An 18,583-nucleotide genomic window follows, 5' to 3' on the forward strand; every position below is an offset into this window, starting at 1 on the left:
CAGAAACCTCTCACCTGCACTAGTAATGATTGTATCTCCATGAGCAGCATTGTCTGCAGCGTAGGAGTGCGCCACATTGAAAATGACACACTCATTTTAGTTTTGCTCCAACCAGGCATATCTTAAAAATAACTACAGTGAGTCCGTTTTTTTCTGGCAGTTCTTATTCCAGCCCTGTATGAAAAATTGCATTTAGAAATGTTCTGAAGTAGACATGGGAGCAGCCATCCTTAACCATCACAGGGGGTGGAATTCCTGTGCCTAACCTGGATGCCCCCTAAGATGGGTTCACATGCAAGCATCTGCACACATACACACATCCTGATACATCTTTTAATAACCTCCTTACCGCTGGTAGCACTCTCATTCTAAAACTCCTAAACCTTGGCATACGCAGCCGTGCTAGTATACAGGTTGCCCAAGTCTTTAAAAACCAGGGCCTGAGACAGCAGGGACAGCCTTCAGGGTATGGAGATCACTTACGATCAGGCCTCAGGCAAGCGATCCATTTGGGTACCTAGATCATACATGGGCGCAGCTGAGGTTGGCATTTTGCTAGCAGGCCTTAGTTGCTGCTGTTCTGTGTGTTTTCTGGCTTTCATTCCATCAATGTTTCACAATCGTAAAAAGACTGAGGTGGCCTGGCTATGAATTCATCTGCATGCAGCCCAAAAGTCTCTGCAGCAGCTGACTCGTAACTCAAAAAGCTAAATTATTGGTTCACCACTCTGTTCAATATTTAATTTATAAATTCTAATGTTTTACAAATTTAGAAATACCCCCACTGTTTATACTGATTCTTTACTGATATAATAATAATCCACATTTGTAAAATGCGAACAATCACCCGTAAGGGTCTCTAGGCGCTGGGGGCCACCGGGAAGATTAAGCAAGCTATTGCCCAGAGTCACATGGTGCTGGGCTAATCTGACGCCGGCGCTGGGGATCGAACCATGATCCCGGAGTCAGTCGCCCTGGCCACGGCGCCACACCTCTTCCTCCTGATGTCACCCACTTGATGATTGGATGCAGAAATGTTCTTCATGTTTATAAATGTTGGTCACAGCAGTGTAAGGTGTGTAGTTAAAGCTCAATAAACCATGTAGTTAAGGACTCTGCAGCCAAGTTATATCTGCATTTATGTTACTCACATAACAGTTATAGTAATGGCTGCAGAAACACCATCCAAGCAGGCCCCTCAAACAAATAAGCAAGTAAGTGATTTTGAGTGTGTGCAATCTGTGGTAGTTTATAGACATAGTCAGATTTCATTGAGGCTTTGCACACTGCCTTGTTCTTGGTTGAGTGGTGCAGTGTGGCAACCATATGTTTGCCCGTGTGTCTTGGTGCAGTGCAATTGGATCGTGACAAAGGCATGCCACTTACTTATATCCTCATTGAGTAAGGAATGGAACGAGAAGAGGGATGAGGATGTAATGGTTTGATTGCTTGCTGTTAATCATCAGTACTCTGATTCTAACCTCTTCATTCTAGTATTTCTGTTCACATTCTTCCACCTGCAGTGGTGTCTCACTGCATGGGTATGAGCTACAATGCAATGTCTCCAATGTATTTTCCTTATTCGATGCACCTAGGACCACAAACCTGCGGAACGTGATCTAATTTTCACTAAAGGGAACATGCTGTTCCCACTTCAACAGCCAGAATCCTTTCAACTCTTTAAAATAGTTTTGCTTGTGTGCTCCTGTTTGGAGGATATCCATGGACCGCATCAGAAGCGTTTTTAAGGAATGAATGATCGAGCCAGAATGTTTTGATTTGTTCTGCATTCCGTCCATCAATTGTGTGTCTTTTGCTTCCTCGCCCTAAGTGCGCCAGGTATGCCCAGACGTGGGTCCTGGGCTCACTGTGCCACTGGAATCAGGCTATCCTGGCTGAAGAGGGGTGAAACCCCGAAACCGGTCCTAGGATGCTTGTTTCCGGTCCAGGGAGGACCAGGTCTAAAATGGGGTGGCAAGGTGAGCAAAAGAATGATGGATTTAACGCAAATCTCTTGACTGGGGGTGAATGTTTTGATTTGTTCTGCATTCCGTCCATCAATTGTGTATCTTTTGCTTTCGAGCCAGAATGATGCCACTTTTCTTTCAAATACCAACATTCTTACAATCATTTAGCATGTGTAGCTTTCTTATGTGAAGGCACAGATTTCGGACATTCTTTTGGGAGTCACCCTATTCAACAGAACCCCCTGCATTATGTTCACACCTAAAAGCCCCATTTCCTTGTCCTACTCACACCGGTTATGTTCCATCCTCCAACACGTCCCATGCAAACCTAGGAGATAGTGCAGATTGCCAGAAAGACACACAGGCAGCTGCTGCAAGACAAGAAAACCTGCCTTCACTCCCTAGCCTGGAGGTGCACCAGTGGTAGCCAAGAGAAGTAAAGAACCCTGGGATTCCCTGCCAAACCCCTTTGGTTTATTTATGATCACAGACCTTCCTAAATTAATGTTCTTGCAATAGATGGAAAGACAAAATGTGCAATGTCATAGGGTAATTCATCACACAATTACATGATAATAGAGGGAAATTCTATATTTTTTTTAAAGGGCATTTTGTCACTTTCTCTTGATTAATTTTCATATGAACACAAACCTGGAAGGGTGCATAACTTGGCAAATGATTAAACAACGTTTTTCTATATCAAAACTTTGTTCAAATTGCCAAGTCAGTCATTCTGAAAATATTTCTGCCCAACAACTTTACATTCTTTTTCTGCTCACCAACCAACAGAGAATGTGTATTTAAGCGCGACAAAAGCAATAAAATGCAGCTGACCTCATACCTTCTGATTTCTTTAGAAATATGAAAACGCAAACCTAGCATCCTGGATTTCTTTGTAAATGCAAATAAGAGGTCGAGGTTCGATATGGAAAGGAGCCTACTACAACCCAGTTTGTCCTTGCAAAAGGTACCCGCACCAGATTCAGAAGGGATGATGTCAAGTCAAGAATCGATCAGACCTTTGCCACTGGAAGATGCTACAGCCAAGGACCAAGAAACGGGTGCCAGTTCTGAAAGGTATCCCAGCTTGCCAGAGTGTTGGTACCACAATCAGTGGACTCAGTTTAAAGAAAAGTATTCATGGCAGAGCACTGAAAATGGCTGTCTTGGATGCAAAATATGGAGTGAGGTTAGGCTGCTTTGAGTCTCAGCATCGCAGGGTGTGAGTATATCTGACGAATGAATCACTGGGAGTATTTATGCACTTGGCCCAATAAAAGCTAACCAGTTAACCTCACTGCGGACAAGAAATCATAAGCACAAATTTTCCAAAGTGCGTTCTAAAATATGTGATATCCAAGCTGCATCCAAACAAGAAGAAGGGACTGTGGTCAACTATCTCAGAGCTGGAGCGGTATTACAGTGCCTCAATAGTTAAGGTATTTGCACTCTTTAATTTCGTGCCCAAAATAATCACCCCTTTTCAGACTTTCCAAGTGTAATAGGCTTGCAGGTTGCTGATGAGGCATATATGGGTTTGATTTTACTCAGTGACAATACTGCAGCACAAATAACAGATTGCATCACCAATGAAATGCAGAGAAAGTTTTGCAAGGGTATTGTAAAACAGGCCCAAAATTCTCTTTGTACATCGAGTAGCCCACAATCCTTTCTTTTGTGTCAGTTTTAATTATTTATATCTGAGCTGCAATTAGCGGGGACAACAACCCTCCCCGTGTTCCTTGACTTGGTTGAGTTGACAAGTGGAAATGCAGAATGCTTTGAGGCCTCACTGCTGAAATGTTTTGAGAAACAGGGTTTCTGCAACAAGTTCCTTGTACAAAATTGGATAAGAGTGTGCATTGATGGTGCCAATGTAATACCTGGGAGAAACACTGGTGTTTTGGAGAGGCTATTTTCAAAATAGCCCCCCCCCGACTTGTCTATGAGACCAGATTGAACTCAGTGCATCTGCCATTGTCGATACTGTTCCAAGCCTTATGCATATAACATCATTTTTTGGACATCTTTATGCTGTGTACCACCAGTCTCACACATATCAACAGGAACTCTCAGAATGTGCAAAAGAGTTGGAAATTGTAATTCTCAAAAGTGAGTGAGCATTTTCAATTTGATATAGTTAAAAAGGGCAATGTGTGCACTGTGGGAGTCAAGCCTAAGCACTTCTCATGATCCCAAACAAAGTTTTACTTTCAGTAGGCTGAATAAAATCCTGACATCAGCAGATTTTTCTGAATCCTGCTGGTGTTGCTGATGCTATTCAGGAAATTGGGACACTTTTAGAAGTACTGCAAAGGTATGCAATATTGCTGCCACGAGCTTACCAGCTCATCATTTGTGCTGTGTGGGCAACTGAGAAGCTTAAGGAGTTCCCAGGAAGACAATAGTAAGGAACATGAAGAAACTGCTGAAAGCGGCTTATATAAATGAGTACTAGTCAGCAGTGAGGAATCACTTGTCCAGATAAATATAAACCTCCCCCAGTTTTAACAAAATGTGGCAGACTTGTGCTCTAGGCTGTAAGTGTTACTTGAACAGATCAATTTGTGACTCTTACATCACAGATAGATGTTATCAATCCACACAATTAGGCAAACAACATTGAAAGGCCGTGGCATGATGTCTATGAGAAACTGTAAAACCTGTGCAGGAGATTCTCCCTTAATTATAAACTCATATAAGAAGGTTTTAGAGACTATATTGACTATGGTGGGAATAGATTCCAGAACCTCTGCACCCCGTTTGGATGGCAATAAACACACTACTAGTGACTTCACATGACTGTCAAAGGGGATTAAGGAGCATGAACTTGATCATGTCACCCTTATTCTACGTTTTTAGGATCATTAACACAATATCATGACAAAATATCGTTTACCACAATATAGTTTACCACAATATCGTGCTCACATACTTATAATGGTAAGTACAAAAATATTGGGAAAAAATATGGTTGACACTAATACAGTACAAAAATATATATACCTATATGTTAGACTTGGCATCTTTTGCCGTGGTTTCTCCAGTCTTTTTGCCTCCGACCTCCTGTTTTTGATTGTGTGCTGTATTTCATTTTTGCTGGCTATAGGACTCTGGGCACTTTACCCCTATTGACCAGTGCTTAAGTCCAAGTGCTACCTCTCTACAATGTAATGGTATTTGGGTTCTCCATGATTGGCCTATTTGATTTTTACTAGTAAGTCCCTAGTGCAGTGCACTGTGTGTGCCCAGGGTCTGTAAATCAAATGCTACTAGTGGGCCTGCAGCACTGATTGTGCCACCCCCATGAGTAGCCCTGCAGGCATGTCTCAGAACTGCTACTGCAGTGTTAGTGTGTGCAGTTTAAACTGCCATTTCGACTTGCCAGACCCAAACCTTCCCTTTTACTACATGCAAGTCACCCCTAAGGTATGCCCAAGCAGCCCCATGGACAGGGTGCAGTGAATGTACAAGGTAGGACATGTACTGTTGTATTTTACATGATCTAGTAGTGAAAAACACCTAAATGTGTTTCTCACTACAGCAAGGCCTATCTCTCCCATAGGTTAGCATTGGAGCTGCCTTGTAACATTTTATAAGTGTATTTTCCAATTGGGAGCCTTTCCTCAAAGTGCACTTTCTTAGCCAATTTAACTTCCTAATGAATAGTATTTTTTCAGAGCTGCCTTATATATGACCTTGTCATTAGCATTGTAGTTTTTTCGCCATTGTCTCTCCAAGATTTTACAACGTTTCTTCTCACCCCTGAGACTGTCTGTGAACCAGAGGCTGGACGGCTTATTTCAGTGGGATGTACATTGAGGGACTGGTGCAAGGCTATTAGATGTGTTACAGATCCAGTTGTCAAGCAGGCTGACGACTTGCTCAACTGAGCCAGAGAGAGAGGGTGCACTCTCTTCCAGAGAGTAAATAAACTCCAATGGTTGAACTCTATGAAATGCTCTTTAGGCACATGAGGTTCTGACTGTCGGGGTTGCGTTTTTACTAAGACAGGCCAGCAAAACGTAATCATATAGTGACCCATCCAGACTTGCGGAATATGCTCATCTATTTGTAGTGTGATATTAGAGAAAACTTGGTCCAGCACATGACATGCTTGATGTGTAGGGCTGAATACGTATTGTGTAATCTTTAAATATGACATGGTTTCTCATAGGGCGGCCACCTCACAAGCTTCTACTGTATCCATGTGTAGGTTGAGATTCCCCAATATTCTGAAATGTGCGTATCTTAAGACCAAATGTGCAAGGGCAATGCCCAGAGGTTTAAGAAAGGAGCTTGCAGGGCATGGGGGTCTGTAAATTAATAACCCGGCCATCGATTGATGAGGAGACAGGGTGAGGCAGAAGCCCAACACCTCTACTCCTTCAAGGTTATCAATAGGGACTGTCAGACGGTCATAGTCTTCCTTGTAAGCCATGGCTACCCCGCCTCCCCTTCCACTCAGGTGGTCCTTCTTGTGTATTTTATGGCCTTTAAGAATGGCTGTGGCAATTGATGGGTTGGACGTCTCAGACAGCCATGCTTCTGTCATTAACAACATGTCTGGGTTTTCTACACTCAAAAAGATAAACATGTTGACAGCTTGTTTCTACATTGATCGGATATTGATCAAGACTGCAGAGAATTGCATATTACTTTTCTTAACGTCTGTGGTGGAGAAAGTGACATTGTTCATTAGGGGAGGTTGTACTTGAAAATCACATTGAGGACAACAAAGTTGTGGGATTTGAACAGTGTATTTTTGCACAGGGGCTAGGCTAAACAGAAAGTCTCTATTATAGAAGATGCGCGATATACCTGAGATGCTGATGGGCGCAGACGGGCCAGTGGTGCATCCCCTCAGCATCCCTCTTTATATGCATGTGGCCATGTAAGAGCTAAAGTGCGCCGTGACAAAAATGGCACCTCTGGCTATCCCAAAGGGAGAAAAAAGGCCTACTTTCAAGCAAAAGATGTTTTAGCTGCTCCCAGCCTCCCTTGCCTGTGTGAACACAGCCTCCAAAATAGCGTGAGTGCAACAGATTCAAATTCAACACAGATTAGTAAAAATAAGGTTTAGAAACACATAAACTGAGCAAGTGACCTTAAAGATGCCACGTCCGCGCAGCATCCCTCGTTATATGCATGTGGCCTTGTAAGAGCTAGAGCACGCATGGCCAAAATATGGCACCTCTTGCTGTCCCAAAGTGGGAAAAATGGCCGACTTTAATGCAAAAGTTTTTTTTAGCTGCTCCAAACCACCCTCACCTATGTAAACACAGCCCTCCAAATGTGCAAAATAGCGTGAATGCAACAGATTCAAATTCGACACAGATTATTAAAAATAAGGTTTAATAACACATAGACGGGGGCATGTCCAAGATGGTGCCCGAGTAGCTATGTCTCCACAGAGCTCCACGGCCCACATTTGTAAAGGTAGCGGGTTCGGTGTGCCCCGAGGCTCTATGAGGCACCAACATCATGGGGAAGCCCCGTGATCACACTGGGTGACTACCCTACTGACCTGAGGTCTCATAAGCCTCCATCAGTGGGCTCTCTGGGCCACGGGGAGGAACGCCGACACAATCAAGATGGCGGCCACTGCGAAGCCTTGACTCTAATGCCCCCGGTGGACTGCATTGAACTGCTTCTTGTCTGCCTGCCCCCTGAAATACTCTGCATGTGCGGGCGGCTAGTCCCTCAGCGCTGGGAGTGTGTAATCCATGGGCATAGCCCTACAAAGGGTGCAAACATAGCGTGAAGGCCGGCGCCAGGCTCTAAGCATGCTTTGGGACACAGTTTAGCTGTCCAACGATGTAGTTGGCGGCCTTGAGGTGGCGACTGGGCACTGGATGGCAATCTTTGAAGTTGGTAGGTGTGGCGCAGCTGCCCAGGGCCCTGGGAGAAGACTTGCAGCTATCCTGATACACTGGAATAATAAGCGCCTCAGACACCTTGCGGAGGGAGGCATGGGGTCACAGCCGGGAGGAACACCCATTCCCTCATATACAGCATTTGTGATTGGTGGGGGCATTTCTGCTACTGGAAACTCACAGGGGGAATAACATTTTGACTGGAGAGGCTCTGGGATTCAAAGTACACACCCTGGAAGCAGTCGCAGCTGGTGCAGGTAAGCACGGTGGGGCCGGGGGGAAGTCAACAGACGACGGAATAGGTTTTATTTCTCTCATTTTACCTATTCCGTCATCTGTCCACTTAACCCCTCCCACCCCGTCCCGCACCTGCCCCACCCTACCGTGCTTACCTGCACCTGACTCCACTGCCTGGAAAAGAGACCTCACCACAATGCTCTCAACTCAGACCTCTAAGGGAGCACCCTCCACCTTAGCTGCCTCAAGTGAGTACCCAGTTTTTAGCAGCAGTGGGGCCTGTAGCTCACTGTGCCAGCAGACATTTCTGGTGAGCACTGCTGCATGAGAGCCTCACACACATACAGAGACCTGGGAATCTGACTATAGGAGAGGTTTCTCCGGGGACCTCTTGTCTTTGTTGCGCAGGGGTCGATCCTCCATCCCCGCATTCCTCCCCCACCCATCTGGCAGGACTCTGCAGACAAATCCTTGACCGAAGGGATTCCCTAATTGGGGGGGGGGAGCACAACTGGCCATTTAAGGCAGCTGAGGCTGTTGAACTTTGACTTTCAGCAACTATCCCGCTCCCATTGTTGGGGCAGACCTGGTGTCAAAATGTCCACTGCAACAAAAAAGACAGAGCCTTGAAGGACATGCTCAGTAAGCCCCCAACCACAAAAACTGATCAGCATTGGGATGCCTCACCTACACCTTCCTCCCACGCAGCTGAGACTGTAGTAGACCCCCTCAAAGAGGAAGCACCTGTCACTCATGCCTTTTTGGAGACCCTCATCACCACTTTGAGAGATGACGTTGCTGCCCTCAAGGAGATATGGGAGCAGCCATCAAGGACATTAAGAGAGACCTGGGAGAGCTAGGTCAAAGAGTAGTCATCTTGGAACAAGCTAGTGACAAAGAGAGAAACTGCATTAGCACTTGTAAGATCTTGAAAACCGGTTGTGTCGCTCTACCATCAGAACTAAAGGAATTCCTCTTCAGGGGGACTCTGGGAAACTGGAGGACTAAGTCATCCATTTGTTCCATCATGTGGCACCAGGTCTTGCAGATAAGGAAATTGTTGTGGATCGCACCCTTAGAGTGGCCCGACCAGCTAAATCCTCCGATATGCCTCAGGACATCCTGACCTGCTTACATCACTACTGTCAGAAAGAAGCCATCATGTCTGCAGTGCGAGACCGGAATGCTATCACTATTGAGGGAATTAAGCTATGACTATACCAAGACTTATCACCTATAACACTCCAGCGCCGCAGGGCGCTTCAAACTGCTACTGCCTTCCTGTGGGAGAAGGGTGTCTGGTACAAGTGGGGCAATACAAGTCGGGTCACCTCTTTCAGTTCATCTTCATCTGGAATAATGAGACATGGGCGATCCGTACTTTGTAGGAGGCACACTCTGTGTGGGCATGGAGGTACCACAGAAGGATGAAAACAATTACCCGAAGCTGTGGAGCTTGCCTCACTCATCTGCCACGTTGCAGTGCCCCTTCTGCACAGCAAAAAAGTACCTAGGTAAGCCCACCAAAACAGAGAAACACAAAGTGAGCTACGCCAGCTCCAGGCCAATACAGTGAGTCAGAACCTGACAATGACTAATAAGACGTTGGATCACCTGCATCTTATCTGCTGGACATCTGGCATGATCTCCCAGGCACTAGGCACTAGGGGCCACACCGGCATGGAACAAAGAAGCCCCGGTGGCCTTACCCCCGTCTTTGTCATTCTATTTGTAAAGTGGCAGAGACAACCACTCGCCAACAAAACAAACATTTTCCACTTTGTTCATTATGTTCCCAGCAGAGGGATGCTCCGGTTGCTTTGTTCTGTGTTTTACCCCCTTTCCTGCTGCTCGATGACACATCCAAGGATACTCCCGCCTCAGGTGGTGATGGCTAAGCTGGTCTGATAGAAATCTACCTTCTTAGAGCGGACTGGAAATGCCTACAATCCCGCTGGTTTGATCGCCAATACCTTTCATCTGGCCCAGGGAAATGGGCGGGGGTGGCGGTTCCCTTGGACATGCACTTCCTGGGTTAAGTCATCCAGATACAGGCGGAGCTGCGGGGCAGGCTACTTTCCCAAAGCATCTTGATAAATACATACACATTCACACTTGTTAACATCTACGCCGAAAACGACCATCAGGAGACTTTCCTCCTGTATGCTATGGGCCAGGTGAAGGTCACCCCCAATGCAGACACATTAATAGGTAGCAACTTTAACCTGGTCCCTGATACACTTCTGGACAGATCTGCTCAGAGGATGGGGCAACAGGTGTTTGCACAGGCAGGCCTCTAATGGCTAGGAGACATGGGATTGGAAGAAGTGTGGCGATTACGTCACCCTGCGGTAAAAGATTACAGCTACTTCTCAGCAGCCCACCAATCGTGTGCCAGAATAGATTATGTTCTGACCTCCCCGCGCCTTACAGCAGCTACCCCACTGGTGGAAATTGGCGAGGCTGCCCTTTCAGTCCACTCACCCATCTCTATCACACTGCGCATCTCAGATTCCAAATCACAACCCCGCACCTGGTGATGGAGCAAGGACTCATAGAAAAGAGACTTGCTCGAAGGCAATCCTCTCATATAACTTGTAACATCCTACTAATTAATGTATTGTGTAATTAATATGCACTACATTTGAAATATCAAGAAAAAGAGAAGCTTGCATTTGTGTCTTATTAACATGTAACTCGAGTGAAATCTAAAATGGCCGCTAACGCGGGAAATTGTATTGCGCATGCGTCAACTACGTCTACGTAGTTATGGCGAACTTTTGCTTGGAGGGACATTTCTGCACTTGCGCAGACACCTCTAAAATGGCCGCTTTGAAACTCACATGCTAAGCATATGCTTTGCTGAAACTAAATGACGCTATTTTACTAACTGCCATTGCAGGGCCTGTGCACGCGGGGAGAGCGTATAAAGTAAATGGGATTAGAGTAGAATTAGGTGGTATTCAGTGAAATCATTTTATTTTGGAATTAATATATTTCTTTCTGACTTTCTTATTAGTTCGTATTCGGGCCTTTGTCAAAGTCCAAAGTCTATACCTCACATGATCGTTGCACATGCGCAATCTAAGTTAGCCAGAAGCCGCGCTGACATCCATGAATGCCATCCAAGAAAAGAAACAGCAACAACCCTGGGAACCAACATGAAGTCTTGTGAAAGGAAGAAAAATAATACCAAATGAATACTTTGTAATGATAAAAATTGTGAATACGAGTGGGGATAAAGAATTTTGAATAAGGATTAAGGGGAGGGATCACTAGACAATGAACTAAAGAAAGTTGACTGAAACCTGACATGGTGTGATGATCATCCCTTTTACCTGGCCATCCAGAATTAGAATCTATGAGACTGAAACATTAAGGGGTGGTACATGACATTAGAAGGGTATAATTGAGGTAGTTTAGTTAATTAGTTAGAGCAGAGAGACCGGAATGCTGCAGAACTCTGGATGCTGACGGAGTATCGAGCGAATGCTGAAGAAGAATCTTATTGCAAACTTAGAATTTAAGCCAAATTATTAGAAGAAGATCGCGGAGAATCGAGGAGGAAGATAGTGTCAGAGAGGGGTGAGACGCAGGCGTCGGATCTAGAAGAGGTCACCTTATCCTGTCCTGAATCCTGAAGCCTTTGTCTCCTGTCCTTTCCCGTGGGACCCTTCCCAACTCCTTAGTTAAGGGGTCGTTTTCACACCATCCTAGGTAACTATAATGTTCTGTAGTGTTTTATGTGTACTGCTCTCTCTATCCTCTCCTTTCTAAGTACCATCATTGAAAGTCTTATTCATTTAATTGTTTTCCCATCCATGGGGGAAGGAGACCGTTCTGTAATTTGATTTTGGCTCACATGAATTTAATTTAGATAAACATTTAACATTTTCCAGAGTCTGTGGTTATTTCATTGTAAAGAAAGTAGATTTATTCATGTCATTTCACCATCAACTAGTTCAACTAGTGGTCCATTGACCAGAGGAAAGAACTTTTTGATCTGTGAAAGATTTGGTTAGAAATGTTAGATAACTAAATCTCAGATGGACAATTAAAAAAATTGACCCCTGTGGATTAAACTGGCCTGTGTGAATGTGTGTGTTTATGGGCCCAAGGTGAGTACAAGGTATTAGAGTATCTGAGGCTGGTTTACTGCTGGATCACTGGTGCCTCAATCATAAACTACTAACACAAGACTCCACTATTTCTGAAATCAGTGAGTCAATCCACACCTTTCTTAGCACTAGTTATACACCTGAAACACCAGTCGCTTTGCGATGGGACACCCTAAAAGCAGTGCTACGAGGCACCTTTATAGCTATTGCTGCCCGACTTAATAGGGACTGGAAAGACAAGCAACTTCGCTTAGAGGGACAGATGAGGGAATTAGAGTAGACCCATAAGCAGTCTGGTTCCCATAAAGTATGGCGCCAATTAACGATAGCCCGCATACAGCTTAAGGCCCTAAACATGGACAAGGCAGAATACGCCCTCCTTCATACTAAGCAAAAATATTACACAGGGGGCAATAAAGCAGGGCATCTCTTGGCACACTGGCTACATGCTCAGGAACTCAAACAGTGAATAACAGAGACTGAATGGACACAGGACTACAGGGTGTTTCAAGACACACCAATCATGCAAGAATTTGAGCACCTCTACTCTACATTATACATGGATAGGAATATCTATCCCAATTTAGTACTCATGGACATAACTCGCCTGCAGTCGGGTAAAGCACGTCGCCAAGACGACTACACTTCTGATTTTTATAGGTAGTTTCCAGTCCCCCTGGCCCCGTCCTTGCCTGCATATATAACTCCTTCAGTACATCCAGCTCCCTCACAGATACCATGAGAGTGCCTACAATTACAGTACTCCTCAAAACGGTTCAGAACCCCACATTCTGTTCCTTATATTGCCCTTTCTCATTTTTAAATGTTGATGCTCAGATCTACACCAGTATATTGGTGACCCGTCTCGCCTTTATTAGTGGACCCTGATCAGGCAGTGTCCATTCCTGAGAGGGGCTGTAGTGACAACACCAAGCGCCTCTTCCACCTTATAGATAAGACTTGTTGTTCGCGCACCCCAGCACTCCTACTCTCCATCGAAGTTGAAACGGTATTTGACCGGGTACCCTGGCCATATCTTCAGATGTTACTGGCCAAGGCGGGTAATTGGAGGTAAATTCCGGGGCTGGATATGGTGTAGTTACACCAACCTTCTAGCCACGATCAGGATCAACTGGCTGATGTTGCAACCCTTCCATGTAGCATGCAGCACTCAACAGGGATGCCCCTTGTCACCACTGCTTTTTTGCCCTTATACAGTTTAAACTGTATTTTTTATAGGGAATTCTGTTTGACATGCTCAGAATACCTAATGCAATTTGCAAGTCAATTGTTTTTGTTAATTGTCAAAGTTTGCTAAGATTGTCAGTGTATATATGCTGTTATGTTAGGTAGCATAATACATTTTATAGTTTTGATATTCAAAATTCCACTTTCTGGCATTTTTATTGCAATGTATAAACTGTACTTTGATTTTGGTGCAAGGTTAGTATCCCTAGCTTGTAGTACTTTGTGACTTGCCTACTGTAGTTAGTCAGACACCAAATTTCATCCACATTTGGGCTATTAAATCCTTCAAACAGTGAACTAAAGTCACAGGCTTAAGTGCTGTTCAGCTTTCGTTTGTTGAATCTCGTAATGCACTCTGCACTAGTGACAGACCTGCTAAACATGTGTTTGAGAGTTTTTAAAATCTGATGTCACTTCCTTTAATGTCCCTTCCTGCGATGTCAGGACGTGATTTCAATTCATGTGTTGTTACTTCCTGTGATGTCTATTCCTGTGATCTCATGGGCTGTGATGTCACTAGCCCTGACACCACGGGCCGTGATGTAACTTAGATACTGCCTAAATCGGTGAGTCCCTCCACTTCTGTTTTTTATGGCCTGTGCGCTGAATGAACTCCAGCAATGTGCTTTATAAACATTCCAGCTAATGACTGTGAAGTTTTAGAAAAAAACGGTTCAGAGAAAAGAAAGCAAAAGCTGGTCATCTCTTTGATTTTTAAACATTTTGTAAGCAATTGTAATTCTGCCAGCATTTCACACTGCTTGCTCGAACAAGCGACCTTATGGTGTCACCACTCAAAGGTGATAAGTTATTATTGTAGAATAGATAAGACATTTTCCTTTTGGTATTATAGATGACTAGAGATGGTACTAATAGATTGTAAAACAAATTAGGGACATATTTATCCTTTTTTCAGGATTTGTGTATTATAATTATTTATTTGTCAGTACAACAGTACTGTCAGACCAGCAGCACATAGTAACGGTGGTGCATTGTGTCATAGACATTGGAGAGGTTACTTAAACTTGTAGGAGTGGTTGGTGGTGAGCATGAGTTTTTACAGTTTGAATGAGTTTAACCTAGAAACGATGCAGAAATGTCTGTTACATATGCCACCTTGTCTTCATTTTTAAAGTTTGGCCTACAGACAGTTTTAGCTTTCTCACCAACCAAATGTGCTAAAAATAAATGCCCTAAAAAAATCATAAATAAAAAATACATACAGATACACATACTTCATTCATTGGTCTATTCAAGTATTATTTACATTTTGCTTCTACCCACCGTAGCATACAGCATGGGGTAATCGGTCCCTCAACTTCAGCCATAGGTTCTCTTGCACTATGAGTGACATCAATTCATCCACATCATTTTGCCATTGTTGGTCCATTTATATTTGTTTTGTCATACTGGCTTGTTTAAGCTATGTCTTTAGATTACAGCAATTCAAAGCCAATCGTACCTTTTGTTTGTGCCAATAAGAATCATATTTCCCTGTTATGAACACTAAGGGCCTAATTACGATGTCGGTTGGTAAGCCTCTGACCGCTTGTCGGAGGCTTACTGAACGACATGGTAGGTTCACATTCCGACCGCTGAATTATAATGTTGTTGTTCGGAGTGTTACCCGGATGGGGAAACCGACTTGGTTCTGATGGGCTCAAGGAGCTCGTCAGCCAGTCGGAAGCCACACATATTCCCTTAAGGACGGCATTTGCGCCGTCGGGATTATGATGTCGGTTTCTGATAGCCTTCCCATATCAGTCTTTCCGACATGGAAAGGCTGTTGAAGAGCAACTTTGGAGGCTCCTAACAGGGCCCTTCTCCCCTGGCCCTCCGGTTGTGGCACTAGGGGGCACCACATTCCTGCACCGTATGGCAGGCACTGTGAGGTGCTTGCCACAAGGTGAAGGGATGTGCAAAAACTTCCATTTTACAATGGGAGCTTGTGCTGCAGGCGGTTTCGGACCTCCGCTCAAGCTCTCATTGTAAAATGGAAGTTTGCGACCGCACCATGTGCGGTCGTATTCCTATTTCAATATGGTCAGGCGGTTCCCTCACTGAAACGGTTTGCCCGACATCATAATGAGGGCCTAAATGGTTTCTTTAGCAGTAGTAAGTACACCTGCCCGCACATGTACATGCATGCAAATTATACCCAACTTTTTTTTTTATTTAAAAAAATATGGCCATTACATTTAGGCAGTAGTATGATTTCTATTTTTAATTATTTTCATTTTTGTGGCTTATGCTTGCAATGAATAATACATTTCAAATTTACTATTGCATCACTTGCCAAGGCCAGACCTATTGGCTTTGTCAGTGCTTGCTAATGCTATGCTTCCTAAAGTGCATCAGGGTTCAGTTTGCAGAGTAAGTGGGCATTTGTCCATTCCTATTACACAGCGGAAGCAAATTGCTATACTCTGTTTAGATTGTATAGAAAGTTACAGAGGAAAACTGTTTTCAAAAACATTCTTTTTTCTTTCTTCCTACAGAATACAAGCTCTTCGCCCTCACAGACAGAAGGGGCAGATGAACTCAGGGGAAAGTCCACAGTGTGCTGAAAAGTGGAGTAATGATGAACTAGCGACCTATATTTTGATTATTGTCATCATCTCAATAGCCCTTTGGGAGTCTTGGTCAAGGAAAGATCCCTACCGGTAGACACCATTGATGGAGGACATTGAATGTCTTGGTTAGAGTATGCGCCTCTTGCTCACACCTACACTCGGGCCTGCTTGGTGAGAGTGGATCAGTAGTTGATGCACAGGAGTAAACTTATGAGTCCTGGTGATGACTTGAAACTGCAAGCCGTACCTGAAGAGAATGGGGCAGTGAAGTTGTAATACCGCCTTTCAGCTGCAACAACTCAACATTGACTCTTTATGATGCACATTGTATAATATTGTATTAATGTACAATACAGACATATAAGAAGGATTTTGACGAACTCTGGGAGGAGAGGTCCTCCATCTGTTTACAGATTCTCTGTTATGCCTTATGCACTCACTGCATCACAGCAGAGACTTGAAAATGCCTTGCTTTTGGGATTGATTCCAACGCTTGGAGAAAACACTGAAATATATATTCTTAAGCCATGTAAATTGAATGTTTAAATAATTTATTTTCTATTTATGCTCTAACTTATCAATTGTACCTGCTATTTGGAATACTCATGTTGCCACACTGCTTTTGCAAAACTTTATGTACTTCATGTAGAAAGACGAATCAGTGTGGAGTATAAACACAGGAGACCAGTGAAAAGTCATTTTGAATTTTTCCAGATCACTTATAATTGACAAGAGCAGACCCTTCATGTCTCCCAGCCTTTTTCAACAATGTGGAGCAGGAGTGTACAGTGTATAGATATAAATTGTATCTAAATGAATCTAATATGGACATCTTGAAATGTAGGCATGGATCTGACCCTCTTAGACCCCTTCAGCGTCTCTGCTGACCTCGCAGTGAAGAAAGCCTTCATGCACTATGAAGATGCAGCACTCCGGCGTTAGTGCCAATTGTTTGCACTGGCACTGCTCAGCCATACCTCATTTGGGCTTTCGATCATTTACAATGTTGTGGACCTCCAAAGCCTAGGAACAAGCAGGGGAAAAGAGAAGGCTACTGAAAGGCACGGGGTTTCTACAGACCTTGAAAAGAGGTTTGCTTGTCATATTCTTTGTGATTACTATTAAATAAATTAAAAGAGAAGGAGGAGTGGCTTCTTGACCTTTTGGTAGTAACAGAGGTAATGATGGTGGGAACTAAACATTTGTATGATGCAGGGTATATTCACAAATATTGAGTAAGCATGATAACTTAGGGTTTCTCTTGAGAGGAAAATGTTTATTAGTTAGTAAAACATTACAGATAATAGAATAACACCTGTTGTTATTGCTGGTTATAGCTGGCACAGACTTCTTCATTTTATAGAAGTATGAAATAGTGGTTTAGTACCATCAGGGTAAACCCGCTACTGCCAGGGGTAATTGCATTACCATTATCAGAGTCAATGATAAAAATACTGCCAAAAAATGATAGAATTTACTGCTCAAAATAGGATCAGTGCTGGGATGATTTTAAAATGGATAAAATGAATATGTAGCTGTTGCAGCAAGGGTATTGTTTTATATGTGGTCATTAAACACTCATGCAATTGTGCAGGGGCGTATGTCCTGCATGGCCACTATCTCCACCCCTGAACCTGTAGTCTATATTTTGGATAGTGATATTTTTACCAATGATAGATAACTTTTACCCCTGGAATTTGTTCAAAATATGTGTTCAGCTGACTGTATATTTTCAAGCCCGGATAACTACAATCAGCAGGTTTTCTTCAGTTTAATACAATTATTATTGATGGTAAATGAGAAAATAATGCAAACATATTAAAGTACAAATAAAGAATTACCATCATAAAATAAGAAACATATAATGATTATGCAATGGGTCATGTTATAATGACATGTTAAAGTCCTTCTTAGAAAAAGAATTGAAAGAGATAAAGAAAAAGAATAGCCCAAAGAGAAGAAAGAAGAGAGAGGAATCAAGATACGGTGTTTTATAAATATCTAGTTAAAGGAAACCATAATAAATCTGACTTAATTTTAGCTTGAACAGTTTGAGCAGAAATGTGATCTATTCTAAGGTTGTCACATATATGATTCCACTAATAAGAAATCAATAAAGTGGAACAATCATTGAAGCTGTAATCTACCTAAAAGATATAACAGTAAAAAGAGCTAATAGTTTAACATTTCTATAAAAATAAGATCCAGTGAGAGCAATTGAACCAAGAAAAACATTATAAAGTGTTAAAGGTAATGAAAAGGTAAATATTAATGAACATTTGGCTCAAACAATTTCCAAATATTGGTAAATATGATACACTGAAAAAACATATGTATTAAAGTACCAGGTTCTTTTTTGCAAGACCAACATAAATCGGAAGCATTAGGATCAAAATTTGAAACTCGGTTAGGAGTCATCAACAGCCTATTATAAATAAAGAATAGTAATTCCATATTAGCTGCAGACCTGGCAGTGTGAAAGAGTTTCTTCAAAATTGTTGTCTAAGTACATATGCCAAAACATTGCTGCATATCACTTTTCCCAATAAGTTCAATAGTAGATT

At 43.1% G+C, this 18,583-nt stretch overlaps 1 long non-coding RNA gene across 1 annotated transcript in view; it reads left to right on the plus strand.

Moving 5' to 3' along the window:
* The window catches only part of LOC146856070 (uncharacterized), a 40,479-nt gene extending 23,319 nt beyond the window's left edge, over positions 1-17,160 (plus strand). Inside the window, exon 2 of the long non-coding RNA XR_014980899.1 lies at positions 15,945-17,160. This is a non-coding gene — a long non-coding RNA (uncharacterized LOC146856070). The remainder of the gene's footprint in view (positions 1-15,944) is intronic.
* Positions 17,161-18,583: the final 1,423 nt, after the last annotated feature.

Source organism: Triturus cristatus, chromosome 4_1, assembly GCF_964204655.1.
Source record: "Triturus cristatus chromosome 4_1, aTriCri1.1, whole genome shotgun sequence".
NCBI classification, from domain to species: Eukaryota; Metazoa; Chordata; class Amphibia; order Caudata; family Salamandridae; genus Triturus; species Triturus cristatus.